The following is a 27,874-nucleotide window of genomic DNA, read 5'->3' as shown; positions in this document are numbered from 1 at the left end:
GGTAATGTCTGGTGCAGGCTCCTCCCACCCTGCTTTTTTCTTTTTCAAATCATCGAGCCATTTCCATTGGAAGGAGCAAATGTAATAAGAACCCGCCCCATCACCAGATGACCGCAAACCCTGTCTAAGAGGATGTCGCTGAGGCCGGTGGTATTTTGAAGATCATTGGTGGTGGTATCCGCACAAGATTTGTTATGAACTTCCTGGAAGCGGAATAAACAAGCCCCTCATCTCCTTCCATTGCGGGTTGATTCCTCCATAGGACAGGGTAAGCTCCTCTCCTGCCCCCTTGGCCAAAATAAAAGGGTTAAATAATAACTCCCACAATGGAAAGCATATCCAGTATTAAGGGACTTCTCGACGGTTGCGCATGCAAAACAGCGGCTGCAAGAGCCAGTCCTCGTTAGTATAGTGGACAGTATCTCCGCCTGTCACGCGGAAGACCGGGGTTCGATTCCCCGACGGGGAGGCTTCTTCTTTATGACGGCCAAATAACACCTTGCATAAGCTCAGGCCTTACCGTCAATCTGCTGATAAAGCCAACCCGCCGTTCAAGACTCACCTGCTGATGATTAGCCGATTGCACGTGATAGGTCTAATTTTCAATAAAACGTTTGAAATGGGTTTGTAAAAGGTGTTTTTATGCATGTTTGGCCTGGGTTTGTGTTGCATTTCCACTGTTGTGACCAGCAGGGGCCACCAGCGTGTGGCGCTTCAAAGCAGTGAAACATTTCGCCAAGCGTTTGGTCCTATTGACTCAGAGCTTTGAAAAGCTTCAGCACTCTCTGTTTTTCAACCGATGCGTGTGGCTCTGCTGTGAGCAGAGCATCCAAAAATACCAAAAACTCGCAAATGTTCCCCTCCACGGAAATCTTTAGTAAAAGGCGAAAGATTTATGCGTGAATGAAGAGAAACTCGAGCTGTACCCCTGAGAGGTTGGGCCAATGTGCTCCCACCAACATGCCGCAATGCTCAGCAAGGGTAATGTCTGGTGCAGGCTCCTCCCACCCTGCTTTTTTCTTTTTCAAATCATCGAGCCATTTCCATTGGAAGGAGCAAATGTAATAAGAACCCGCCCCATCACCAGATGACCGCAAACCCTGTCTAAGAGGATGTCGCTGAGGCCGATGGTATTTTGAAGATCATTGGTGGTGGTATCCGCACAAGATTTGTTATGAACTTTCTGGAAGCGGAATAAACAAGCCCCTCATCTCCTTCCATTGCGGGTTGATTCCTCCATAGGACAGGGTAAGCTCCTCTCCTGCCCCCTTGGCCAAAATAAAAGGGTTAAATAATAACTCCCACAATGGAAAGCATATCCAGTATTAAGGGACTTCTCGACGGTTGCGCATGCAAAACAGCGGCTGCAAGAGCCAGTCCTCGTTAGTATAGTGGACAGTATCTCCGCCTGTCACGCGGAAGACCGGGGTTCGATTCCCCGACGGGGAGGCTTCTTCTTTATGACGGCCAAATAACACCTTGCATAAGCTCAGGCCTTACCGTCAATCTGCTGATAAAGCCAACCCGCCGTTCAAGACTCACCTGCTGATGATTAGCCGATTGCACGTGACAGGTCTAATTTTCAATAAAACGTTTGAAATGGGTTTGTAAAAGGTGTTTTTATGCATGTTTGGCCTGGGTTTGTGTTGCATTTCCACTGTTGTGACCAGCAGGGGCCACCAGCGTGTGGCGCTTCAAAGCAGTGAAACATTTCGCCAAGCGTTTGGTCCTATTGACTCAGAGCTTTGAAAAGCTTCAGCACTCTCTGTTTTTCAACCGATGCGTGTGGCTCTGCTGTGAGCAGAGCATCCAAAAATACCAAAAACTCGCAAATGTTCCCCTCCACGGAAATCTTTAGTAAAAGGCGAAAGATTTATGCGTGAATGAAGAGAAACTCGAGCTGTACCCCTGAGAGGTTGGGCCAATGTGCTCCCACCAACATGCCACAATGCTCAGCAAGGGTAATGTCTGGTGCAGGCTCCTCCCACCCTGCTTTTTTCTTTTTCAAATCATCGAGCCATTTCCATTGGAAGGAGCAAATGTAATAAGAACCCGCCCCATCACCAGATGACCGCAAACCCTGTCTAAGAGGATGTCGCTGAGGCCGATGGTATTTTGAAGATCATTGGTGGTAGTATCCGCACAAGATTTGTTATGAACTTCCTGGAAGCGGAATAAACAAGCCCCTCATCTCCTTCCATTGCGGGTTGATTCCTCCATAGGACAGGGTAAGCTCCTCTCCTGCCCCCTTGGCCAAAATAAAAGGGTTAAATAATAACTCCCACAATGGAAAGCATATCCAGTATTAAGGGACTTCTCGACGGTTGCGCATGCAAAACAGCGGCTGCAAGAGCCAGTCCTCGTTAGTATAGTGGACAGTATCTCCGCCTGTCACGCGGAAGACCGGGGTTCGATTCCCCGACGGGGAGGCTTCTTCTTTATGACGGCCAAATAACACCTTGCATAAGCTCAGGCCTTACCGTCAATCTGCTGATAAAGCCAACCCGCCGTTCAAGACTCACCTGCTGATGATTAGCCGATTGCACGTGACAGGTCTAATTTTCAATAAAACGTTTGAAATGGGTTTGTAAAAGGTGTTTTTATGCATGTTTGGCCTGGGTTTGTGTTGCATTTCCACTGTTGTGACCAGCAGGGGCCACCAGCGTGTGGCGCTTCAAAGCAGTGAAACATTTCGCCAAGCGTTTGGTCCTATTGACTCAGAGCTTTGAAAAGCTTCAGCACTCTCTGTTTTTCAACCGATGCGTGTGGCTCTGCTGTGAGCAGAGCATCCAAAAATACCAAAAACTCGCAAATGTTCCCCTCCACGGAAATCTTTAGTAAAAGGCGAAAGATTTATGCGTGAATGAAGAGAAACTCGAGCTGTACCCCTGAGAGGTTGGGCCAATGTGCTCCCACCAACATGCCACAATGCTCAGCAAGGGTAATGTCTGGTGCAGGCTCCTCCCACCCTGCTTTTTTCTTTTTCAAATCATCGAGCCATTTCCATTGGAAGGAGCAAATGTAATAAGAACCCGCCCCATCACCAGATGACCGCAAACCCTGTCTAAGAGGATGTCGCTGAGGCCGATGGTATTTTGAAGATCATTGGTGGTAGTATCCGCACAAGATTTGTTATGAACTTCCTGGAAGCGGAATAAACAAGCCCCTCATCTCCTTCCATTGCGGGTTGATTCCTCCATAGGACAGGGTAAGCTCCTCTCCTGCCCCCTTGGCCAAAATAAAAGGGTTAAATAATAACTCCCACAATGGAAAGCATATCCAGTATTAAGGGACTTCTCGACGGTTGCGCATGCAAAACAGCGGCTGCAAGAGCCAGTCCTCGTTAGTATAGTGGACAGTATCTCCGCCTGTCACGCGGAAGACCGGGGTTCGATTCCCCGACGGGGAGGCTTCTTCTTTATGACGGCCAAATAACACCTTGCATAAGCTCAGGCCTTACCGTCAATCTGCTGATAAAGCCAACCCGCCGTTCAAGACTCACCTGCTGATGATTAGCCGATTGCATGTGACAGGTCTTATTTTCAATAAAACGTTTGAAATGGGTTTGTAAAAGGTGTTTTTATGCATGTTTGGCCTGGGTTTGTGTTGCATTTCCACTGTTGTGACCAGCAGGGGCCACCAGCGTGTGGCGCTTCAAAGCAGTGAAACATTTCGCCAAGCGTTTGGTCCTATTGACTCAGAGCTTTGAAAAGCTTCAGCACTCTCTGTTTTTCAACCGATGCGTGTGGCTCTGCTGTGAGCAGAGCATCCAAAAATACCAAAAACTCGCAAATGTTCCCCTCCACGGAAATCTTTAGTAAAAGGCGAAAGATTTATGCGTGAATGAAGAGAAACTCAAGCTGTACCCCTGAGAGGTTGGGCCAATGTGCTCCCACCAACATGCCACAATGCTCAGCAAGGGTAATGTCTGGTGCAGGCTCCTCCCACCCTGCTTTTTTCTTTTTCAAATCATCGAGCCATTTCCATTGGAAGGAGCAAATGTAATAAGAACCCGCCCCATCACCAGATGACCGCAAACCCTGTCTAAGAGGATGTCGCTGAGGCCGGTGGTATTTTGAAGATCATTGGTGGTGGTATCCGCACAAGATTTGTTATGAACTTCCTGGAAGCGGAATAAACAAGCCCCTCATCTCCTTCCATTGCGGGTTGATTCCTCCATAGGACAGGGTAAGCTCCTCTCCTGCCCCCTTGGCCAAAATAAAAGGGTTAAATAATAACTCCCACAATGGAAAGCATATCCAGTATTAAGGGACTTCTCGACGGTTGCGCATGCAAAACAGCGGCTGCAAGAGCCAGTCCTCGTTAGTATAGTGGACAGTATCTCCGCCTGTCACGCGGAAGACCGGGGTTCGATTCCCCGACGGGGAGGCTTCTTCTTTATGACGGCCAAATAACACCTTGCATAAGCTCAGGCCTTACCGTCAATCTGCTGATAAAGCCAACCCGCCGTTCAAGACTCACCTGCTGATGATTAGCCGATTGCACGTGATAGGTCTAATTTTCAATAAAACGTTTGAAATGGGTTTGTAAAAGGTGTTTTTATGCATGTTTGGCCTGGGTTTGTGTTGCATTTCCACTGTTGTGACCAGCAGGGGCCACCAGCGTGTGGCGCTTCAAAGCAGTGAAACATTTCGCCAAGCGTTTGGTCCTATTGACTCAGAGCTTTGAAAAGCTTCAGCACTCTCTGTTTTTCAACCGATGCGTGTGGCTCTGCTGTGAGCAGAGCATCCAAAAATACCAAAAACTCGCAAATGTTCCCCTCCACGGAAATCTTTAGTAAAAGGCGAAAGATTTATGCGTGAATGAAGAGAAACTCGAGCTGTACCCCTGAGAGGTTGGGCCAATGTGCTCCCACCAACATGCCGCAATGCTCAGCAAGGGTAATGTCTGGTGCAGGCTCCTCCCACCCTGCTTTTTTCTTTTTCAAATCATCGAGCCATTTCCATTGGAAGGAGCAAATGTAATAAGAACCCGCCCCATCACCAGATGACCGCAAACCCTGTCTAAGAGGATGTCGCTGAGGCCGATGGTATTTTGAAGATCATTGGTGGTGGTATCCGCACAAGATTTGTTATGAACTTTCTGGAAGCGGAATAAACAAGCCCCTCATCTCCTTCCATTGCGGGTTGATTCCTCCATAGGACAGGGTAAGCTCCTCTCCTGCCCCCTTGGCCAAAATAAAAGGGTTAAATAATAACTCCCACAATGGAAAGCATATCCAGTATTAAGGGACTTCTCGACGGTTGCGCATGCAAAACAGCGGCTGCAAGAGCCAGTCCTCGTTAGTATAGTGGACAGTATCTCCGCCTGTCACGCGGAAGACCGGGGTTCGATTCCCCGACGGGGAGGCTTCTTCTTTATGACGGCCAAATAACACCTTGCATAAGCTCAGGCCTTACCGTCAATCTGCTGATAAAGCCAACCCGCCGTTCAAGACTCACCTGCTGATGATTAGCCGATTGCACGTGACAGGTCTAATTTTCAATAAAACGTTTGAAATGGGTTTGTAAAAGGTGTTTTTATGCATGTTTGGCCTGGGTTTGTGTTGCATTTCCACTGTTGTGACCAGCAGGGGCCACCAGCGTGTGGCGCTTCAAAGCAGTGAAACATTTCGCCAAGCGTTTGGTCCTATTGACTCAGAGCTTTGAAAAGCTTCAGCACTCTCTGTTTTTCAACCGATGCGTGTGGCTCTGCTGTGAGCAGAGCATCCAAAAATACCAAAAACTCGCAAATGTTCCCCTCCACGGAAATCTTTAGTAAAAGGCGAAAGATTTATGCGTGAATGAAGAGAAACTCGAGCTGTACCCCTGAGAGGTTGGGCCAATGTGCTCCCACCAACATGCCACAATGCTCAGCAAGGGTAATGTCTGGTGCAGGCTCCTCCCACCCTGCTTTTTTCTTTTTCAAATCATCGAGCCATTTCCATTGGAAGGAGCAAATGTAATAAGAACCCGCCCCATCACCAGATGACCGCAAACCCTGTCTAAGAGGATGTCGCTGAGGCCGATGGTATTTTGAAGATCATTGGTGGTAGTATCCGCACAAGATTTGTTATGAACTTCCTGGAAGCGGAATAAACAAGCCCCTCATCTCCTTCCATTGCGGGTTGATTCCTCCATAGGACAGGGTAAGCTCCTCTCCTGCCCCCTTGGCCAAAATAAAAGGGTTAAATAATAACTCCCACAATGGAAAGCATATCCAGTATTAAGGGACTTCTCGACGGTTGCGCATGCAAAACAGCGGCTGCAAGAGCCAGTCCTCGTTAGTATAGTGGACAGTATCTCCGCCTGTCACGCGGAAGACCGGGGTTCGATTCCCCGACGGGGAGGCTTCTTCTTTATGACGGCCAAATAACACCTTGCATAAGCTCAGGCCTTACCGTCAATCTGCTGATAAAGCCAACCCGCCGTTCAAGACTCACCTGCTGATGATTAGCCGATTGCACGTGACAGGTCTTATTTTCAATAAAACGTTTGAAATGGGTTTGTAAAAGGTGTTTTTATGCATGTTTGGCCTGGGTTTGTGTTGCATTTCCACTGTTGTGACCAGCAGGGGCCACCAGCGTGTGGCGCTTCAAAGCAGTGAAACATTTCGCCAAGCGTTTGGTCCTATTGACTCAGAGCTTTGAAAAGCTTCAGCACTCTCTGTTTTTCAACCGATGCGTGTGGCTCTGCTGTGAGCAGAGCATCCAAAAATACCAAAAACTCGCAAATGTTCCCCTCCACGGAAATCTTTAGTAAAAGGCGAAAGATTTATGCGTGAATGAAGAGAAACTCGAGCTGTACCCCTGAGAGGTTGGGCCAATGTGCTCCCACCAACATGCCACAATGCTCAGCAAGGGTAATGTCTGGTGCAGGCTCCTCCCACCCTGCTTTTTTCTTTTTCAAATCATCGAGCCATTTCCATTGGAAGGAGCAAATGTAATAAGAACCCGCCCCATCACCAGATGACCGCAAACCCTGTCTAAGAGGATGTCGCTGAGGCCGATGGTATTTTGAAGATCATTGGTGGTGGTATCCGCACAAGATTTGTTATGAACTTTCTGGAAGCGGAATAAACAAGCCCCTCATCTCCTTCCATTGCGGGTTGATTCCTCCATAGGACAGGGTAAGCTCCTCTCCTGCCCCCTTGGCCAAAATAAAAGGGTTAAATAATAACTCCCACAATGGAAAGCATATCCAGTATTAAGGGACTTCTCGACGGTTGCGCATGCAAAACAGCGGCTGCAAGAGCCAGTCCTCGTTAGTATAGTGGACAGTATCTCCGCCTGTCACGCGGAAGACCGGGGTTCGATTCCCCGATGGGGAGGCTTCTTCTTTATGACGGCCAAATAACACCTTGCATAAGCTCAGGCCTTACCGTCAATCTGCTGATAAAGCCAACCCGCCGTTCAAGACTCACCTGCTGATGATTAGCCGATTGCACGTGATAGGTCTAATTTTCAATAAAACGTTTGAAATGGGTTTGTAAAAGGTGTTTTTATGCATGTTTGGCCTGGGTTTGTGTTGCATTTCCACTGTTGTGACCAGCAGGGGTCACCAGCGTGTGGCGCTTCAAAGCAGTGAAACATTTCGCCAAGCGTTTGGTCCTATTGACTCAGAGCTTTGAAAAGCTTGAGCACTCTCTGTTTTTCAACCGATGCGTGTGGCTCTGCTGTGAGCAGAGCATCCAAAAATACCAAAAACTCGCAAATGTTCCCCTCCACGGAAATCTTTAGTAAAAGGCGAAAGATTTATGCGTGAATGAAGAGAAACTCGAGCTGTACCCCTGAGAGGTTGGGCCAATGTGCTCCCACCAACATGCCACAATGCTCAGCAAGGGTAATGTCTGGTGCAGGCTCCTCCCACCCTGCTTTTTTCTTTTTCAAATCATCGAGCCATTTCCATTGGAAGGAGCAAATGTAATAAGAACCCGCCCCATCACCAGATGACCGCAAACCCTGTCTAAGAGGATGTCGCTGAGGCCGATGGTATTTTGAAGATCATTGGTGGTGGTATCCGCACAAGATTTGTTATGAACTTCCTGGAAGCGGAATAAACAAGCCCCTCATCTCCTTCCATTGCGGGTTGATTCCTCCATAGGACAGGGTAAGCTCCTCTCCTGCCCCCTTGGCCAAAATAAAAGGGTTAAATAATAACTCCCACAATGGAAAGCATATCCAGTATTAAGGGACTTCTCGACGGTTGCGCATGCAAAACAGCGGCTGCAAGAGCCAGTCCTCGTTAGTATAGTGGACAGTATCTCCGCCTGTCACGCGGAAGACCGGGGTTCGATTCCCCGACGGGGAGGCTTCTTCTTTATGACGGCCAAATAACACCTTGCATAAGCTCAGGCCTTACCGTCAATCTGCTGATAAAGCCAACCCGCCGTTCAAGACTCACCTGCTGATGATTAGCCGATTGCACGTGACAGGTCTAATTTTCAATAAAACGTTTGAAATGGGTTTGTAAAAGGTGTTTTTATGCATGTTTGGCCTGGGTTTGTGTTGCATTTCCACTGTTGTGACCAGCAGGGGCCACCAGCGTGTGGCGCTTCAAAGCAGTGAAACATTTCGCCAAGCGTTTGGTCCTATTGACTCAGAGCTTTGAAAAGCTTCAGCACTCTCTGTTTTTCAACCGATGCGTGTGGCTCTGCTGTGAGCAGAGCATCCAAAAATACCAAAAACTCGCAAATGTTCCCCTCCACGGAAATCTTTAGTAAAAGGCGAAAGATTTATGCGTGAATGAAGAGAAACTCGAGCTGTACCCCTGAGAGGTTGGGCCAATGTGCTCCCACCAACATGCCACAATGCTCAGCAAGGGTAATGTCTGGTGCAGGCTCCTCCCACCCTGCTTTTTTCTTTTTCAAATCATCGAGCCATTTCCATTGGAAGGAGCAAATGTAATAAGAACCCGCCCCATCACCAGATGACCGCAAACCCTGTCTAAGAGGATGTCGCTGAGGCCGATGGTATTTTGAAGATCATTGGTGGTAGTATCCGCACAAGATTTGTTATGAACTTCCTGGAAGCGGAATAAACAAGCCCCTCATCTCCTTCCATTGCGGGTTGATTCCTCCATAGGACAGGGTAAGCTCCTCTCCTGCCCCCTTGGCCAAAATAAAAGGGTTAAATAATAACTCCCACAATGGAAAGCATATCCAGTATTAAGGGACTTCTCGACGGTTGCGCATGCAAAACAGCGGCTGCAAGAGCCAGTCCTCGTTAGTATAGTGGACAGTATCTCCGCCTGTCACGCGGAAGACCGGGGTTCGATTCCCCGACGGGGAGGCTTCTTCTTTATGACGGCCAAATAACACCTTGCATAAGCTCAGGCCTTACCGTCAATCTGCTGATAAAGCCAACCCGCCGTTCAAGACTCACCTGCTGATGATTAGCCGATTGCATGTGACAGGTCTTATTTTCAATAAAACGTTTGAAATGGGTTTGTAAAAGGTGTTTTTATGCATGTTTGGCCTGGGTTTGTGTTGCATTTCCACTGTTGTGACCAGCAGGGGCCACCAGCGTGTGGCGCTTCAAAGCAGTGAAACATTTCGCCAAGCGTTTGGTCCTATTGACTCAGAGCTTTGAAAAGCTTCAGCACTCTCTGTTTTTCAACCGATGCGTGTGGCTCTGCTGTGAGCAGAGCATCCAAAAATACCAAAAACTCGCAAATGTTCCCCTCCACGGAAATCTTTAGTAAAAGGCGAAAGATTTATGCGTGAATGAAGAGAAACTCAAGCTGTACCCCTGAGAGGTTGGGCCAATGTGCTCCCACCAACATGCCACAATGCTCAGCAAGGGTAATGTCTGGTGCAGGCTCCTCCCACCCTGCTTTTTTCTTTTTCAAATCATCGAGCCATTTCCATTGGAAGGAGCAAATGTAATAAGAACCCGCCCCATCACCAGATGACCGCAAACCCTGTCTAAGAGGATGTCGCTGAGGCCGGTGGTATTTTGAAGATCATTGGTGGTGGTATCCGCACAAGATTTGTTATGAACTTCCTGGAAGCGGAATAAACAAGCCCCTCATCTCCTTCCATTGCGGGTTGATTCCTCCATAGGACAGGGTAAGCTCCTCTCCTGCCCCCTTGGCCAAAATAAAAGGGTTAAATAATAACTCCCACAATGGAAAGCATATCCAGTATTAAGGGACTTCTCGACGGTTGCGCATGCAAAACAGCGGCTGCAAGAGCCAGTCCTCGTTAGTATAGTGGACAGTATCTCCGCCTGTCACGCGGAAGACCGGGGTTCGATTCCCCGACGGGGAGGCTTCTTCTTTATGACGGCCAAATAACACCTTGCATAAGCTCAGGCCTTACCGTCAATCTGCTGATAAAGCCAACCCGCCGTTCAAGACTCACCTGCTGATGATTAGCCGATTGCACGTGATAGGTCTAATTTTCAATAAAACGTTTGAAATGGGTTTGTAAAAGGTGTTTTTATGCATGTTTGGCCTGGGTTTGTGTTGCATTTCCACTGTTGTGACCAGCAGGGGCCACCAGCGTGTGGCGCTTCAAAGCAGTGAAACATTTCGCCAAGCGTTTGGTCCTATTGACTCAGAGCTTTGAAAAGCTTCAGCACTCTCTGTTTTTCAACCGATGCGTGTGGCTCTGCTGTGAGCAGAGCATCCAAAAATACCAAAAACTCGCAAATGTTCCCCTCCACGGAAATCTTTAGTAAAAGGCGAAAGATTTATGCGTGAATGAAGAGAAACTCGAGCTGTACCCCTGAGAGGTTGGGCCAATGTGCTCCCACCAACATGCCGCAATGCTCAGCAAGGGTAATGTCTGGTGCAGGCTCCTCCCACCCTGCTTTTTTCTTTTTCAAATCATCGAGCCATTTCCATTGGAAGGAGCAAATGTAATAAGAACCCGCCCCATCACCAGATGACCGCAAACCCTGTCTAAGAGGATGTCGCTGAGGCCGATGGTATTTTGAAGATCATTGGTGGTGGTATCCGCACAAGATTTGTTATGAACTTTCTGGAAGCGGAATAAACAAGCCCCTCATCTCCTTCCATTGCGGGTTGATTCCTCCATAGGACAGGGTAAGCTCCTCTCCTGCCCCCTTGGCCAAAATAAAAGGGTTAAATAATAACTCCCACAATGGAAAGCATATCCAGTATTAAGGGACTTCTCGACGGTTGCGCATGCAAAACAGCGGCTGCAAGAGCCAGTCCTCGTTAGTATAGTGGACAGTATCTCCGCCTGTCACGCGGAAGACCGGGGTTCGATTCCCCGACGGGGAGGCTTCTTCTTTATGACGGCCAAATAACACCTTGCATAAGCTCAGGCCTTACCGTCAATCTGCTGATAAAGCCAACCCGCCGTTCAAGACTCACCTGCTGATGATTAGCCGATTGCACGTGACAGGTCTAATTTTCAATAAAACGTTTGAAATGGGTTTGTAAAAGGTGTTTTTATGCATGTTTGGCCTGGGTTTGTGTTGCATTTCCACTGTTGTGACCAGCAGGGGCCACCAGCGTGTGGCGCTTCAAAGCAGTGAAACATTTCGCCAAGCGTTTGGTCCTATTGACTCAGAGCTTTGAAAAGCTTCAGCACTCTCTGTTTTCCAACCGATGCGTGTGGCTCTGCTGTGAGCAGAGCATCCAAAAATACCAAAAACTCGCAAATGTTCCCCTCCACGGAAATCTTTAGTAAAAGGCGAAAGATTTATGCGTGAATGAAGAGAAACTCGAGCTGTACCCCTGAGAGGTTGGGCCAATGTGCTCGCACCAACATGCCACAATGCTCAGCAAGGGTAATGTCTGGTGCAGGCTCCTCCCACCCTGCTTTTTTCTTTTTCAAATCATCGAGCCATTTCCATTGGAAGGAGCAAATGTAATAAGAACCCGCCCCATCACCAGATGACCGCAAACCCTGTCTAAGAGGATGTCGCTGAGGCCGATGGTATTTTGAAGATCATTGGTGGTGGTATCCGCACAAGATTTGTTATGAACTTTCTGGAAGCGGAATAAACAAGCCCCTCATCTCCTTCCATTGCGGGTTGATTCCTCCATAGGACAGGGTAAGCTCCTCTCCTGCCCCCTTGGCCAAAATAAAAGGGTTAAATAATAACTCCCACAATGGAAAGCATATCCAGTATTAAGGGACTTCTCGACGGTTGCGCATGCAAAACAGCGGCTGCAAGAGCCAGTCCTCGTTAGTATAGTGGACAGTATCTCCGCCTGTCACGCGGAAGACCGGGGTTCGATTCCCCGACGGGGAGGCTTCTTCTTTATGACGGCCAAATAACACCTTGCATAAGCTCAGGCCTTACCGTCAATCTGCTGATAAAGCCAACCCGCCGTTCAAGACTCACCTGCTGATGATTAGCCGATTGCACGTGACAGGTCTAATTTTCAATAAAACGTTTGAAATGGGTTTGTAAAAGGTGTTTTTATGCATGTTTGGCCTGGGTTTGTGTTGCATTTCCACTGTTGTGACCAGCAGGGGCCACCAGCGTGTGGCGCTTCAAAGCAGTGAAACATTTCGCCAAGCGTTTGGTCCTATTGACTCAGAGCTTTGAAAAGCTTCAGCACTCTCTGTTTTTCAACCGATGCGTGTGGCTCTGCTGTGAGCAGAGCATCCAAAAATACCAAAAACTCGCAAATGTTCCCCTCCACGGAAATCTTTAGTAAAAGGCGAAAGATTTATGCGTGAATGAAGAGAAACTCGAGCTGTACCCCTGAGAGGTTGGGCCAATGTGCTCCCACCAACATGCCACAATGCTCAGCAAGGGTAATGTCTGGTGCAGGCTCCTCCCACCCTGCTTTTTTCTTTTTCAAATCATCGAGCCATTTCCATTGGAAGGAGCAAATGTAATAAGAACCCGCCCCATCACCAGATGACCGCAAACCCTGTCTAAGAGGATGTCGCTGAGGCCGATGGTATTTTGAAGATCATTGGTGGTAGTATCCGCACAAGATTTGTTATGAACTTCCTGGAAGCGGAATAAACAAGCCCCTCATCTCCTTCCATTGCGGGTTGATTCCTCCATAGGACAGGGTAAGCTCCTCTCCTGCCCCCTTGGCCAAAATAAAAGGGTTAAATAATAACTCCCACAATGGAAAGCATATCCAGTATTAAGGGACTTCTCGACGGTTGCGCATGCAAAACAGCGGCTGCAAGAGCCAGTCCTCGTTAGTATAGTGGACAGTATCTCCGCCTGTCACGCGGAAGACCGGGGTTCGATTCCCCGACGGGGAGGCTTCTTCTTTATGACGGCCAAATAACACCTTGCATAAGCTCAGGCCTTACCGTCAATCTGCTGATAAAGCCAACCCGCCGTTCAAGACTCACCTGCTGATGATTAGCCGATTGCACGTGACAGGTCTTATTTTCAATAAAACGTTTGAAATGGGTTTGTAAAAGGTGTTTTTATGCATGTTTGGCCTGGGTTTGTGTTGCATTTCCACTGTTGTGACCAGCAGGGGCCACCAGCGTGTGGCGCTTCAAAGCAGTGAAACATTTCGCCAAGCGTTTGGTCCTATTGACTCAGAGCTTTGAAAAGCTTCAGCACTCTCTGTTTTTCAACCGATGCGTGTGGCTCTGCTGTGAGCAGAGCATCCAAAAATACCAAAAACTCGCAAATGTTCCCCTCCACGGAAATCTTTAGTAAAAGGCGAAAGATTTATGCGTGAATGAAGAGAAACTCGAGCTGTACCCCTGAGAGGTTGGGCCAATGTGCTCCCACCAACATGCCACAATGCTCAGCAAGGGTAATGTCTGGTGCAGGCTCCTCCCACCCTGCTTTTTTCTTTTTCAAATCATCGAGCCATTTCCATTGGAAGGAGCAAATGTAATAAGAACCCGCCCCATCACCAGATGACCGCAAACCCTGTCTAAGAGGATGTCGCTGAGGCCGATGGTATTTTGAAGATCATTGGTGGTGGTATCCGCACAAGATTTGTTATGAACTTTCTGGAAGCGGAATAAACAAGCCCCTCATCTCCTTCCATTGCGGGTTGATTCCTCCATAGGACAGGGTAAGCTCCTCTCCTGCCCCCTTGGCCAAAATAAAAGGGTTAAATAATAACTCCCACAATGGAAAGCATATCCAGTATTAAGGGACTTCTCGACGGTTGCGCATGCAAAACAGCGGCTGCAAGAGCCAGTCCTCGTTAGTATAGTGGACAGTATCTCCGCCTGTCACGCGGAAGACCGGGGTTCGATTCCCCGATGGGGAGGCTTCTTCTTTATGACGGCCAAATAACACCTTGCATAAGCTCAGGCCTTACCGTCAATCTGCTGATAAAGCCAACCCGCCGTTCAAGACTCACCTGCTGATGATTAGCCGATTGCACGTGATAGGTCTAATTTTCAATAAAACGTTTGAAATGGGTTTGTAAAAGGTGTTTTTATGCATGTTTGGCCTGGGTTTGTGTTGCATTTCCACTGTTGTGACCAGCAGGGGTCACCAGCGTGTGGCGCTTCAAAGCAGTGAAACATTTCGCCAAGCGTTTGGTCCTATTGACTCAGAGCTTTGAAAAGCTTGAGCACTCTCTGTTTTTCAACCGATGCGTGTGGCTCTGCTGTGAGCAGAGCATCCAAAAATACCAAAAACTCGCAAATGTTCCCCTCCACGGAAATCTTTAGTAAAAGGCGAAAGATTTATGCGTGAATGAAGAGAAACTCGAGCTGTACCCCTGAGAGGTTGGGCCAATGTGCTCCCACCAACATGCCACAATGCTCAGCAAGGGTAATGTCTGGTGCAGGCTCCTCCCACCCTGCTTTTTTCTTTTTCAAATCATCGAGCCATTTCCATTGGAAGGAGCAAATGTAATAAGAACCCGCCCCATCACCAGATGACCGCAAACCCTGTCTAAGAGGATGTCGCTGAGGCCGATGGTATTTTGAAGATCATTGGTGGTGGTATCCGCACAAGATTTGTTATGAACTTCCTGGAAGCGGAATAAACAAGCCCCTCATCTCCTTCCATTGCGGGTTGATTCCTCCATAGGACAGGGTAAGCTCCTCTCCTGCCCCCTTGGCCAAAATAAAAGGGTTAAATAATAACTCCCACAATGGAAAGCATATCCAGTATTAAGGGACTTCTCGACGGTTGCGCATGCAAAACAGCGGCTGCAAGAGCCAGTCCTCGTTAGTATAGTGGACAGTATCTCCGCCTGTCACGCGGAAGACCGGGGTTCGATTCCCCGACGGGGAGGCTTCTTCTTTATGACGGCCAAATAACACCTTGCATAAGCTCAGGCCTTACCGTCAATCTGCTGATAAAGCCAACCCGCCGTTCAAGACTCACCTGCTGATGATTAGCCGATTGCACGTGACAGGTCTAATTTTCAATAATGGGTTTGTAAAAGGTGTTTTTATGCATGTTTGGCCTGGGTTTGTGTTGCATTTCCACTGTTGTGACCAGCAGGGGCCACCAGCGTGTGGCGCTTCAAAGCAGTGAAACATTTCGCCAAGCGTTTGGTCCTATTGACTCAGAGCTTTGAAAAGCTTCAGCACTCTCTGTTTTTCAACCGATGCGTGTGGCTCTGCTGTGAGCAGAGCATCCAAAGATATCCAAAAACTTGCAAATGTTCCCCTCCACGGAAATCTTTAGTAAAAGGCGAAAGATTTATGCGTGAATGAAGAGAAACTCGAGCTGTACCCCTGAGAGGTTGGGCCAATGTGCTCCCACCAACATGCCGCAATGCTCAGCAAGGGTAATGTCTGGTGCAGGCTCCTCCCACCCTGCTTTTTTCTTTTTCAAATCATCGAGCCATTTCCATTGGAAGGAGCAAATGTAATAAGAACCCGCCCCATCACCAGATGACCGCAAACCCTGTCTAAGAGGATGTCGCTGAGGCCGGTGGTATTTTGAAGATCATTGGTGGTGGTATCCGCACAAGATTTGTTATGAACTTCCTGGAAGCGGAATAAACAAGCCCCTCATCTCCTTCCATTGCGGGTTGATTCCTCCATAGGACAGGGTAAGCTCCTCTCCTGCCCCCTTGGCCAAAATAAAAGGGTTAAATAATAACTCCCACAATGGAAAGCATATCCAGTATTAAGGGACTTCTCGACGGTTGCGCATGCAAAACAGCGGCTGCAAGAGCCAGTCCTCGTTAGTATAGTGGACAGTATCTCCGCCTGTCACGCGGAAGACCGGGGTTCGATTCCCCGACGGGGAGGCTTCTTCTTTATGACGGCCAAATAACACCTTGCATAAGCTCAGGCCTTACCGTCAATCTGCTGATAAAGCCAACCCGCCGTTCAAGACCCACCTGCTGATGATTAGCCGATTGCACGTGATAGGTCTAATTTTCAATAAAACGTTTGAAATGGGTTTGTAAAAGGTGTTTTTATGCATGTTTGGCCTGGGTTTGTGTTGCATTTCCACTGTTGTGACCAGCAGGGGCCACCAGCATGTGGCGCTTCAAAGCAGTGAAACATTTCGCCAAGCGTTTGGTCCTATTGACTCAGAGCTTTGAAAAGCTTCAGCACTCTCTGTTTTTCAACCGATGCGTGTGGCTCTGCTGTGAGCAGAGCATCCAAAAATACCAAAAACTCGCAAATGTTCCCCTCCACGGAAATCTTTAGTAAAAGGCGAAAGATTTATGCGTGAATGAAGAGAAACTCGAGCTGTACCCCTGAGAGGTTGGGCCAATGTGCTCCGACCAACATGCCGCAATACTCAGCAAGGGTAATGTCTGGTGCAGGCTCCTCCCACCCTGCTTTTTTCTTTTTCAAATCATCGAGCCATTTCCATTGGAAGGAGCAAATGTAATAAGAACCCGCCCCATCACCAGATGACCGCAAACCCTGTCTAAGAGGATGTCGCTGAGGCCGGTGGTATTTTGAAGATCATTGGTGGTGGTATCCGCACAAGATTTGTTATGAACTTCCTGGAAGCGGAATAAACAAGCCCCTCATCTCCTTCCATTGCGGGTTGATTCCTCCATAGGACAGGGTAAGCTCCTCTCCTGCCCCCTTGGCCAAAATAAAAGGGTTAAATAATAACTCCCACAATGGAAAGCATATCCAGTATTAAGGGACTTCTCGACGGTTGCGCATGCAAAACAGCGGCTGCAAGAGCCAGTCCTCGTTAGTATAGTGGACAGTATCTCCGCCTGTCACGCGGAAGACCGGGGTTCGATTCCCCGACGGGGAGGCTTCTTCTTTATGACGGCCAAATAACACCTTGCATAAGCTCAGGCCTTACCGTCAATCTGCTGATAAAGCCAACCCGCCGTTCAAGACTCACCTGCTGATGATTAGCCGATTGCACGTGATAGGTCTAATTTTCAATAAAACGTTTGAAATGGGTTTGTAAAAGGTGTTTTTATGCATGTTTGGCCTGGGTTTGTGTTGCATTTCCACTGTTGTGACCAGCAGGGGCCACCAGCGTGTGGCGCTTCAAAGCAGTGAAACATTTCGCCAAGCGTTTGGTCCTATTGACTCAGAGCTTTGAAAAGCTTCAGCACTCTCTGTTTTTCAACCGATGCGTGTGGCTCTGCTGTGAGCAGAGCATCCAAAAATACCAAAAACTCGCAAATGTTCCCCTCCACGGAAATCTTTAGTAAAAGGCGAAAGATTTATGCGTGAATGAAGAGAAACTCGAGCTGTACCCCTGAGAGGTTGGGCCAATGTGCTCCCACCAACATGCCGCAATGCTCAGCAAGGGTAATGTCTGGTGCAGGCTCCTCCCACCCTGCTTTTTTCTTTTTCAAATCATCGAGCCATTTCCATTGGAAGGAGCAAATGTAATAAGAACCCGCCCCATCACCAGATGACCGCAAACCCTGTCTAAGAGGATGTCGCTGAGGCCGATGGTATTTTGAAGATCATTGGTGGTGGTATCCGCACAAGATTTGTTATGAACTTCCTGGAAGCGGAATAAACAAGCCCCTCATCTCCTTCCATTGCGGGTTGATTCCTCCATAGGACAGGGTAAGCTCCTCTCCTGCCCCCTTGGCCAAAATAAAAGGGTTAAATAATAACTCCCACAATGGAAAGCATATCCAGTATTAAGGGACTTCTCGACGGTTGCGCATGCAAAACAGCGGCTGCAAGAGCCAGTCCTCGTTAGTATAGTGGACAGTATCTCCGCCTGTCACGCGGAAGACCGGGGTTCGATTCCCCGATGGGGAGGCTTCTTCTTTATGACGGCCAAATAACACCTTGCATAAGCTCAGGCCTTACCGTCAATCTGCTGATAAAGCCAACCCGCCGTTCAAGACTCACCTGCTGATGATTAGCCGATTGCACGTGATAGGTCTAATTTTCAATAAAACGTTTGAAATGGGTTTGTAAAAGGTGTTTTTATGCATGTTTGGCCTGGGTTTGTGTTGCATTTCCACTGTTGTGACCAGCAGGGGTCACCAGCGTGTGGCGCTTCAAAGCAGTGAAACATTTCGCCAAGCGTTTGGTCCTATTGACTCAGAGCTTTGAAAAGCTTGAGCACTCTCTGTTTTTCAACCGATGCGTGTGGCTCTGCTGTGAGCAGAGCATCCAAAAATACCAAAAACTCGCAAATGTTCCCCTCCACGGAAATCTTTAGTAAAAGGCAAAAGATTTATGCGTGAATGAAGAGAAACTCGAGCTGTACCCCTGAGAGGTTGGGCCAATGTGCTCCCACCAACATGCCACAATGCTCAGCAAGGGTAATGTCTGGTGCAGGCTCCTCCCACCCTGCTTTTTTCTTTTTCAAATCATCGAGCCATTTCCATTGGAAGGAGCAAATGTAATAAGAACCCGCCCCATCACCAGATGACCGCAAACCCTGTCTAAGAGGATGTCGCTGAGGCCGATGGTATTTTGAAGATCATTGGTGGTGGTATCCGCACAAGATTTGTTATGAACTTCCTGGAAGCGGAATAAACAAGCCCCTCATCTCCTTTCATTGCGGGTTGATTCCTCCATAGGACAGGGTAAGCTCCTCTCCTGCCCCCTTGGCCAAAATAAAAGGGTTAAATAATAACTCCCACAATGGAAAGCATATCCAGTATTAAGGGACTTCTCGACGGTTGCGCATGCAAAACAGCGGCTGCAAGAGCCAGTCCTCGTTAGTATAGTGGACAGTATCTCCGCCTGTCACGCGGAAGACCGGGGTTCGATTCCCCGACGGGGAGGCTTCTTCTTTATGACGGCCAAATAACACCTTGCATAAGCTCAGGCCTTACCGTCAATCTGCTGATAAAGCCAACCCGCCGTTCAAGACTCACCTGCTGATGATTAGCCGATTGCACGTGACAGGTCTAATTTTCAATAAAACGTTTGAAATGGGTTTGTAAAAGGTGTTTTTATGCATGTTTGGCCTGGGTTTGTGTTGCATTTCCACTGTTGTGACCAGCAGGGGCCACCAGCGTGTGGCGCTTCAAAGCAGTGAAACATTTCGCCAAGCGTTTGGTCCTATTGACTCAGAGCTTTGAAAAGCTTCAGCACTCTCTGTTTTTCAACCGATGCGTGTGGCTCTGCTGTGAGCAGAGCATCCAAAGATATCCAAAAACTTGCAAATGTTCCCCTCCACGGAAATCTTTAGTAAAAGGCGAAAGATTTATGCGTGAATGAAGAGAAACTCGAGCTGTACCCCTGAGAGGTTGGGCCAATGTGCTCCCACCAACATGCCGCAATGCTCAGCAAGGGTAATGTCTGGTGCAGGCTCCTCCCACCCTGCTTTTTTCTTTTTCAAATCATCGAGCCATTTCCATTGGAAGGAGCAAATGTAATAAGAACCCGCCCCATCACCAGATGACCGCAAACCCTGTCTAAGAGGATGTCGCTGAGGCCGGTGGTATTTTGAAGATCATTGGTGGTGGTATCCGCACAAGATTTGTTATGAACTTCCTGGAAGCGGAATAAACAAGCCCCTCATCTCCTTCCATTGCGGGTTGATTCCTCCATAGGACAGGGTAAGCTCCTCTCCTGCCCCCTTGGCCAAAATAAAAGGGTTAAATAATAACTCCCACAATGGAAAGCATATCCAGTATTAAGGGACTTCTCGACGGTTGCGCATGCAAAACAGCGGCTGCAAGAGCCAGTCCTCGTTAGTATAGTGGACAGTATCTCCGCCTGTCACGCGGAAGACCGGGGTTCGATTCCCCGACGGGGAGGCTTCTTCTTTATGACGGCCAAATAACACCTTGCATAAGCTCAGGCCTTACCGTCAATCTGCTGATAAAGCCAACCCGCCGTTCAAGACCCACCTGCTGATGATTAGCCGATTGCACGTGATAGGTCTAATTTTCAATAAAACGTTTGAAATGGGTTTGTAAAAGGTGTTTTTATGCATGTTTGGCCTGGGTTTGTGTTGCATTTCCACTGTTGTGACCAGCAGGGGCCACCAGCATGTGGCGCTTCAAAGCAGTGAAACATTTCGCCAAGCGTTTGGTCCTATTGACTCAGAGCTTTGAAAAGCTTCAGCACTCTCTGTTTTTCAACCGATTCGTGTGGCTCTGCTGTGAGCAGAGCATCCAAAAATACCAAAAACTCGCAAATGTTCCCCTCCACGGAAATCTTTAGTAAAAGGCGAAAGATTTATGCGTGAATGAAGAGAAACTCGAGCTGTACCCCTGAGAGGTTGGGCCAATGTGCTCCCACCAACATGCCGCAATGCTCAGCAAGGGTAATGTCTGGTGCAGGCTCCTCCCACCCTGCTTTTTTCTTTTTCAAATCATCGAGCCATTTCCATTGGAAGGAGCAAATGTAATAAGAACCCGCCCCATCACCAGATGACCGCAAACCCTGTCTAAGAGGATGTCGCTGAGGCCGGTGGTATTTTGAAGATCATTGGTGGTGGTATCCGCACAAGATTTGTTATGAACTTCCTGGAAGCGGAATAAACAAGCCCCTCATCTCCTTCCATTGCGGGTTGATTCCTCCATAGGACAGGGTAAGCTCCTCTCCTGCCCCCTTGGCCAAAATAAAAGGGTTAAATAATAACTCCCACAATGGAAAGCATATCCAGTATTAAGGGACTTCTCGACGGTTGCGCATGCAAAACAGCGGCTGCAAGAGCCAGTCCTCGTTAGTATAGTGGACAGTATCTCTGCCTGTCACGCGGAAGACCGGGGTTCGATTCCCCGACGGGGAGGCTTCTTCTTTATGACGGCCAAATAACACCTTGCATAAGCTCAGGCCTTACCGTCAATCTGCTGATAAAGCCAACCCGCCGTTCAAGACTCACCTGCTGATGATTAGCCGATTGCACGTGATAGGTCTAATTTTCAATAAAACGTTTGAAATGGGTTTGTAAAAGGTGTTTTTATGCATGTTTGGCCTGGGTTTGTGTTGCATTTCCACTGTTGTGACCAGCAGGGGCCACCAGCGTGTGGCGCTTCAAAGCAGTGAAACATTTCGCCAAGCGTTTGGTCCTATTGACTCAGAGCTTTGAAAAGCTTCAGCACTCTCTGTTTTTCAACCGATGCGTGTGGCTCTGCTGTGAGCAGAGCATCCAAAAATACCAAAAACTCGCAAATGTTCCCCTCCACGGAAATCTTTAGTAAAAGGCGAAAGATTTATGCGTGAATGAAGAGAAACTCGAGCTGTACCCCTGAGAGGTTGGGCCAATGTGCTCCCACCAACATGCCACAATGCTCAGCAAGGGTAATGTCTGGTGCAGGCTCCTCCCACCCTGCTTTTTTCTTTTTCAAATCATCGAGCCATTTCCATTGGAAGGAGCAAATGTAATAAGAACCCGCCCCATCACCAGATGACCGCAAACCCTGTCTAAGAGGATGTCGCTGAGGCCGATGGTATTTTGAAGATCATTGGTGGTACTATCCGCACAAGATTTGTTATGAACTTCCTGGAAGCGGAATAAACAAGCCCCTCATCTCCTTCCATTGCGGGTTGATTCCTCCATAGGACAGGGTAAGCTCCTCTCCTGCCCCCTTGGCCAAAATAAAAGGGTTAAATAATAACTCCCACAATGGAAAGCATATCCAGTATTAAGGGACTTCTCGACGGTTGCGCATGCAAAACAGCGGCTGCAAGAGCCAGTCCTCGTTAGTATAGTGGACAGTATCTCCGCCTGTCACGCGGAAGACCGGGGTTCGATTCCCCGACGGGGAGGCTTCTTCTTTATGACGGCCAAATAACACCTTGCATAAGCTCAGGCCTTACCGTCAATCTGCTGATAAAGCCAACCCGCCGTTCAAGACTCACCTGCTGATGATTAGCCGATTGCACGTGACAGGTCTAATTTTCAATAAAACGTTTGAAATGGGTTTGTAAAAGGTGTTTTTATGCATGTTTGGCCTGGGTTTGTGTTGCATTTCCACTGTTGTGACCAGCAGGGGCCACCAGCGTGTGGCGCTTCAAAGCAGTGAAACATTTCGCCAAGCGTTTGGTCCTATTGACTCAGAGCTTTGAAAAGCTTCAGCACTCTCTGTTTTTCAACCGATGCGTGTGGCTCTGCTGTGAGCAGAGCATCCAAAAATACCAAAAACTCGCAAATGTTCCCCTCCACGGAAATCTTTAGTAAAAGGCGAAAGATTTATGCGTGAATGAAGAGAAACTCGAGCTGTACCCCTGAGAGGTTGGGCCAATGTGCTCCCACCAACATGCCACAATGCTCAGCAAGGGTAATGTCTGGTGCAGGCTCCTCCCACCCTGCTTTTTTCTTTTTCAAATCATCGAGCCATTTCCATTGGAAGGAGCAAATGTAATAAGAACCCGCCCCATCACCAGATGACCGCAAACCCTGTCTAAGAGGATGTCGCTGAGGCCGATGGTATTTTGAAGATCATTGGTGGTAGTATCCGCACAAGATTTGTTATGAACTTCCTGGAAGCGGAATAAACAAGCCCCTCATCTCCTTCCATTGCGGGTTGATTCCTCCATAGGACAGGGTAAGCTCCTCTCCTGCCCCCTTGGCCAAAATAAAAGGGTTAAATAATAACTCCCACAATGGAAAGCATATCCAGTATTAAGGGACTTCTCGACTGCAAACAGCGGCTGCAAGAGCCAGTCCTCGTTAGTATAGTGGACAGTATCTCCGCCTGTCACGCGGAAGACCGGGGTTCGATTCCCCGACGGGGAGGCTTCTTCTTTATGACGGCCAAATAACACCTTGCATAAGCTCAGGCCTTACCGTCAATCTGCTGATAAAGCCAACCCGCCGTTCAAGACTCACCTGCTGATGATTAGCCGATTGCACGTGACAGGTCTTATTTTCAATAAAACGTTTGAAATGGGTTTGTAAAAGGTGTTTTTATGCATGTTTGGCCTGGGTTTGAGTTGCATTTCCACTGTTGTGACCAGCAGGGGCCACCAGCGTGTGGCGCTTCAAAGCAGTGAAACATTTCGCCAAGCGTTTGGTCCTATTGACTCAGAGCTTTGAAAAGCTTCAGCACTCTCTGTTTTTCAACCGATGCGTGTGGCTCTGCTGTGAGCAGAGCATCCAAAAATACCAAAAACTCGCAAATGTTCCCCTCCACGGAAATCTTTAGTAAAAGGCGAAAGATTTATGCGTGAATGAAGAGCAACTCAAGCTGTACCCCTGAGAGGTTGGGCCAATGTGCTCCCACCAACATGCCACAATGCTCAGCAAGGGTAATGTCTGGTGCAGGCTCCTCCCACCCTGCTTTTTTCTTTTTCAAATCATCGAGCCATTTCCATTGGAAGGAGCAAATGTAATAAGAACCCGCCCCATCACCAGATGACCGCAAACCCTGTCTAAGAGGATGTCGCTGAGGCCGGTGGTATTTTGAAGATCATTGGTGGTGGTATCCGCACAAGATTTGTTATGAACTTCCTGGAAGCGGAATAAACAAGCCCCTCATCTCCTTCCATTGCGGGTTGATTCCTCCATAGGACAGGGTAAGCTCCTCTCCTGCCCCCTTGGCCAAAATAAAAGGGTTAAATAATAACTCCCACAATGGAAAGCATATCCAGTATTAAGGGACTTCTCGACGGTTGCGCATGCAAAACAGCGGCTGCAAGAGCCAGTCCTCGTTAGTATAGTGGACAGTATCTCCGCCTGTCACGCGGAAGACCGGGGTTCGATTCCCCGACGGGGAGGCTTCTTCTTTATGACGGCCAAATAACACCTTGCATAAGCTCAGGCCTTACCGTCAATCTGCTGATAAAGCCAACCCGCCGTTCAAGACTCACCTGCTGATGATTAGCCGATTGCACGTGATAGGTCTTATTTTCAATAAAACGTTTGAAATGGGTTTGTAAAAGGTGTTTTTATGCATGTTTGGCCTGGGTTTGTGTTGCATTTCCACTGTTGTGACCAGCAGGGGCCACCAGCGTGTGGCGCTTCAAAGCAGTGAAACATTTCGCCAAGCGTTTGGTCCTATTGACTCAGAGCTTTGAAAAGCTTCAGCACTCTCTGTTTTTCAACCGATGCGTGTGGCTCTGCTGTGAGCAGAGCATCCAAAAATACCAAAAACTCGCAAATGTTCCCCTCCACGGAAATCTTTAGTAAAAGGCGAAAGATTTATGCGTGAATGAAGAGAAACTCGAGCTGTACCCCTGAGAGGTTGGGCCAATGTGCTCCCACCAACATGCCACAATGCTCAGCAAGGGTAATGTCTGGTGCAGGCTCCTCCCACCCTGCTTTTTTCTTTTTCAAATCATCGAGCCATTTCCATTGGAAGGAGCAAATGTAATAAGAACCCGCCCCATCACCAGATGACCGCAAACCCTGTCTAAGAGGATGTCGCTGAGGCCGGTGGTATTTTGAAGATCATTGGTGGTGGTATCCGCACAAGATTTGTTATGAACTTCCTGGAAGCGGAATAAACAAGCCCCTCATCTCCTTCCATTGCGGGTTGATTCCTCCATAGGACAGGGTAAGCTCCTCTCCTGCCCCCTTGGCCAAAATAAAAGGGTTAAATAATAACTCCCACAATGGAAAGCATATCCAGTATTAAGGGACTTCTCGACGGTTGCGCATGCAAAACAGCGGCTGCAAGAGCCAGTCCTCGTTAGTATAGTGGACAGTATCTCCGCCTGTCACGCGGAAGACCGGGGTTCGATTCCCCGACGGGGAGGCTTCTTCTTTATGACGGCCAAATAACACCTTGCATAAGCTCAGGCCTTACCGTCAATCTGCTGATAAAGCCAACCCGCCGTTCAAGACTCACCTGCTGATGATTAGCCGATTGCACGTGATAGGTCTTATTTTCAATAAAACGTTTGAAATGGGTTTGTAAAAGGTGTTTTTATGCATGTTTGGCCTGGGTTTGTGTTGCATTTCCACTGTTGTGACCAGCAGGGGCCACCAGCGTGTGGCGCTTCAAAGCAGTGAAACATTTCGCCAAGCGTTTGGTCCTATTGACTCAGAGCTTTGAAAAGCTTCAGCACTCTCTGTTTTTCAACCGATGCGTGTGGCTCTGCTGTGAGCAGAGCATCCAAAAATACCAAAAACTCGCAAATGTTCCCCTCCACGGAAATCTTTAGTAAAAGGCGAAAGATTTATGCGTGAATGAAGAGAAACTCGAGCTGTACCCCTGAGAGGTTGGGCCAATGTGCTCCCACCAACATGCCACAATGCTCAGCAAGGGTAATGTCTGGTGCAGGCTCCTCCCACCCTGCTTTTTTCTTTTTCAAATCATCGAGCCATTTCCATTGGAAGGAGCAAATGTAATAAGAACCCGCCCCATCACCAGATGACCGCAAACCCTGTCTAAGAGGATGTCGCTGAGGCCGGTGGTATTTTGAAGATCATTGGTGGTGGTATCCGCACAAGATTTGTTATGAACTTCCTGGAAGCGGAATAAACAAGCCCCTCATCTCCTTCCATTGCGGGTTGATTCCTCCATAGGACAGGGTAAGCTCCTCTCCTGCCCCCTTGGCCAAAATAAAAGGGTTAAATAATAACTCCCACAATGGAAAGCATATCCAGTATTAAGGGACTTCTCGACGGTTGCGCATGCAAAACAGCGGCTGCAAGAGCCAGTCCTCGTTAGTATAGTGGACAGTATCTCCGCCTGTCACGTGGAAGACCGGGGTTCGATTCCCCGACGGGGAGGCTTCTTCTTTATGACGGCCAAATAACACCTTGCATAAGCTCAGGCCTTACCGTCAATCTGCTGATAAAGCCAACCCGCCGTTCAAGACTCACCTGCTGATGATTAGCCGATTGCAGGTGATAGGTCTTATTTTCAATAAAACGTTTGAAATGGGTTTGTAAAAGGTGTTTTTATGCATGTTTGGCCTGGGTTTGTGTTGCATTTCCACTGTTGTGACCAGCAGGGGCCACCAGCGTGTGGCGCTTCAAAGCAGTGAAACATTTCGCCAAGCGTTTGGTCCTATTGACTCAGAGCTTTGAAAAGCTTCAGCACTCTCTGTTTTTCAACCGATGCGTGTGGCTCTGCTGTGAGCAGAGCATCCAAAAATACCAAAAACTCGCAAATGTTCCCCTCCACGGAAATCTTTAGTAAAAGGCGAAAGATTTATGCGTGAATGAAGAGAAACTCGAGCTGTACCCCTGAGAGGTTGGGCCAATGTGCTCCCACCAACATGCCACAATGCTCAGCAAGGGTAATGTCTGGTGGAGGCTCCTCCCACCCTGCTTTTTTCTTTTTCAAATCATCGAGCCATTTCCATTGGAAGGAGCAAATGTAATAAGAACCCGCCCCATCACCAGATGACCGCAAACCCTGTCTAAGAGGATGTCGCTGAGGCCGGTGGTATTTTGAAGATCATTGGTGGTGGTATCCGCACAAGATTTGTTATGAACTTCCTGGAAGCGGAATAAACAAGCCCCTCATCTCCTTCCATTGCGGGTTGATTCCTCCATAGGACAGGGTAAGCTCCTCTCCTGCCCCCTTGGCCAAAATAAAAGGGTTAAATAATAACTCCCACAATGGAAAGCATATCCAGTATTAAGGGACTTCTCGACGGTTGCGCATGCAAAACAGCGGCTGCAAGAGCCAGTCCTCGTTAGTATAGTGGACAGTATCTCCGCCTGTCACGCGGAAGACCGGGGTTCGATTCCCCGACGGGGAGGCTTCTTCTTTATGACGGCCAAATAACACCTTGCATAAGCTCAGGCCTTACCGTCAATCTGCTGATAAAGCCAACCCGCCGTTCAAGACTCACCTGCTGATGATTAGCCGATTGCACGTGATAGGTCTTATTTTCAATAAAACGTTTGAAATGGGTTTGTAAAAGGTGTTTTTATGCATGTTTGGCCTGGGTTTGTGTTGCATTTCCACTGTTGTGACCAGCAGGGGCCACCAGCGTGTGGCGCTTCAAAGCAGTGAAACATTTCGCCAAGCGTTTGGTCCTATTGACTCAGAGCTTTGAAAAGCTTCAGCACTCTCTGTTTTTCAACCGATGCGTGTGGCTCTGCTGTGAGCAGAGCATCCAAAAATACCAAAAACTCGCAAATGTTCCCCTCCACGGAAATCTTTAGTAAAAGGCGAAAGATTTATGCGTGAATGAAGAGAAACTCGAGCTGTACCCCTGAGAGGTTGGGCCAATGTGCTCCCACCAACATGCCACAATGCTCAGCAAGGGTAATGTCTGGTGCAGGCTCCTCCCACCCTGCTTTTTTCTTTTTCAAATCATCGAGCCATTTCCATTGGAAGGAGCAAATGTAATAAGAACCCGCCCCATCACCAGATGACCGCAAACCCTGTCTAAGAGGATGTCGCTGAGGCCGGTGGTATTTTGAAGATCATTGGTGGTGGTATCCGCACAAGATTTGTTATGAACTTCCTGGAAGCGGAATAAACAAGCCCCTCATCTCCTTCCATTGCGGGTTGATTCCTCCATAGGACAGGGTAAGCTCCTCTCCTGCCCCCTTGGCCAAAATAAAAGGGTTAAATAATAACTCCCACAATGGAAAGCATATCCAGTATTAAGGGACTTCTCGACGGTTGCGCATGCAAAACAGCGGCTGCAAGAGCCAGTCCTCGTTAGTATAGTGGACAGTATCTCCGCCTGTCACGCGGAAGACCGGGGTTCG

Source organism: Gobio gobio (genome assembly GCF_949357685.1).
Source record: "Gobio gobio genome assembly, chromosome: 21".
Classification (NCBI taxonomy): domain Eukaryota; kingdom Metazoa; phylum Chordata; class Actinopteri; order Cypriniformes; family Gobionidae; genus Gobio; species Gobio gobio.
Note: the sequence above shows the minus strand (reverse complement) of the source record.